Raw genomic sequence first — 2819 nt, 5'->3', positions numbered from 1 at the left:
AATGTCACAAGTTGAATGGATATCCTGCATCTTGGGGAAAACCAGCACCTAATCAACAAGGACATGCTACAGCTCATTTAGTCCAAAATCCTGATTACTATGGTGTGGAGGGGCGTGACCACACAACTGCTGCTGGTAATCCTTCCGTATCCATGGTTGGACGTGGTAAGATTGGTGTTGCTTTACATATTTCTGATTTTGTTGGGGAAGATACCTGGATCATTGATTCTGGGGCATCAGACCATATGACTTATGATAAATCCTATTTTACCCACTTGTCACCACCACCTGTGTCTAAAGTTACCAATGCAAATGATGAAGCCTTCCCTGTGTTAGGAACCGGTTCGGTTAGACTTACACCTACATTAGAACTCCATAATGTCTTATATGTTCCTGCTTTATATCACCACTTGATATCTGTACCACAATTAAATGCTGAACCTAAGTGCTCTGTGACCTTTTTCCCTATGTATGTTGTGTTTCAAGATCTTCTTACCAGAGAGACTATTGGTCGGGGAGATCTGAGGGGGAGGTTGTTCCATCTGGACCAGATGTATGCAGGGGAGAAACCAGGGAAGATGGCCCCAGTCGCTTTGATTTCGAGTTCTGAGCAGTTGAGTGAGTTGTGGTTATGGCATCGTCGCTGAGGACATCCTTCATTTAGTAACATGAAAAAGTCTATGCCTTCTTTGTTTTTGGGCATTAATGATTCTTCTCTTAGATGTGAAACTTGTGTCTTGGCCAAGAGCCATCGTGTCAGTTTTCCTTTAAGTATTTCTAATAAAAGTACTACCCCTTTTGAGTTGATTCATTCAGATGTTTGGGGACCTTCCCGTGATCCTACTCCTACTGGCATGTGTTGGTTTGTTTTATTTATTGATGATTGTACTAGAGTTTCCTGGGTGGTTTTACTCAAGTCTAAATCTGCTGTCTTCTCAGCTTTCCAAGCCTTTCAAGCCATGATTCAAACTCAATACAATGGTCAAATTAAGGTCTTTCGTTCAGATAATGGGGGGGAGTACATGAGTCATGAGTTTCAGGATTATCTCCAGGCACAAGGCATTGTCCACCAAACGACTAGCCCACAAACACCTGAGCAAAATGGTGTGTCTGAGCGTAAAAACCGTCATCTCCTGGATGTTGCCCGCTCCATCCTCTTTAGTGCACATATGCCCAAGTACTTGTGGGGAGAAGCTATTCTCACTGCTTCTCATCTTATCAATCGTATGCCTTCTAGTGTCCTTCAGGGCCAAATCCCATTTGAGGTACTCTCCACACATGTCTCTCTTCCTTCTTTTCATAACCTACCTGCTAGAGTCTTTGGGTGTGTAGCCTTTGTTCATGTTCCCAAGAACCAACGCTCTAAGTTGGAGGCTCGTGCCTTAAAATGTGTCTTTGTCGGGTATGGGACTCATCAGAAAGGGTATAAGTGTTTTCATCCTCCCACAAAAAAGTTTTATGTTACTATGGATGTTACTTTCTTCGAGGATGCCTGCTATTTTTCTCCCACTGACACTTCTCTTCAGGGGGAGAAGTTTAGCTATTTTGAAGAGATGGTCAGTGGAAGCCAAGATGATGAAAAAGATGAAGAATGGGATGAAAAAGATGAAGAACGGTCGGTCGTTCCAATTGTTTCTGAAGAACGGTCAGTCGTTCCTGTTGTTTCTGAAGAATGGTCGGTCATTCCTGAAGAACAGTCAAGCGTTCCTCTCGTTCCTGAAGAACGTTCGATCGTTCCTATCGTTCCTAAAGAACGGTCGAGCGTTCCCCTCGTTCCTGAAGTCATTCCTGTACATCCTGAAGAACGGTCGAGCGTTCCTGTCGTTCCTGAAGAACAAGCTAGCGTTCCTTTCGTTCCTTTCAATCAATTGAATGAAGAAGTTTCTACAACAACTCCCCTTCCTCCATCACCCCACTCCGACCAAGGTTCCCAAGGTTTTGAAGATCATTCTGAGGTAAATCCTGAACATGTGTCTAACCCTCTTAATATTGTTAATCATGATGAAGAGTCTGAACCTACCAAATACACTTTGCCTAATCGAGTCAATCGTGGTAAACCTTCAAAAAGATATAAACCCACCATTAGTGCCAAGTCAAAGTATCCTGTTGCCAATTATGTGTCAACCCATAGGTTATCTAAGTCATATGAATCTTTTGTGCACCAAATATCTTCTGTATCTATTCCTAACAAAGTGCAGGAAGCTTTGAGAGATCCCAAGTGGTCTAAGGCAATAGAGGAAGAGATGGCAGCATTGCAGAAGAATAATACATAGGAGTTAGTACCACTTCCAAGTGCAAAGAAGACTGTGGGGTGCAGATGGATTTATACAGTGAAGCACAATGCAGATGGTTCAGTTAATAGATACAAGGCAAGATTGGTGGCCAAGGGGTTCACACAGACTTATGGTGTGGACTATGATGAAACGTTTGCCCCTGTAGCGAAGATCAATACCATCAGGGTGTTATTGTCTTTGGCTGCAAACCTAGATTGGCCACTTCGGCAGTTTGATGTGAAGAATGCATTCCTTCATGGGGACTTGCAGTTGAGACTTGGACATGGTCATAAATCAAGGAACGTGTATATGCTCTTTTTTTTTTTTTTTTTTTTTTTTTTTTGAGATTTGGACGTGGGAATGGCTGATTGATTTTGTTATTATCTGCTTTTTTTTCTTCTTTTCTTTTTTGTTTCCTTAATGGGTGGGTCTATTCAGACCTCCCAATTTACTTTTTGGACCTCTCTTCCTTTTTTTTGCCACTGAACTTCTTGATTTACCCCTATTTTTATCTATTTACACCTCTGTTATTTATGCGATGTTCCA

The sequence above is a fragment of the Rosa rugosa genome, chromosome 7 (assembly GCF_958449725.1).
Source record: "Rosa rugosa chromosome 7, drRosRugo1.1, whole genome shotgun sequence".
In the NCBI taxonomy this organism is placed as follows: Eukaryota; Viridiplantae; Streptophyta; class Magnoliopsida; order Rosales; family Rosaceae; genus Rosa; species Rosa rugosa.
This window is presented reverse-complemented; position numbering follows the sequence as displayed.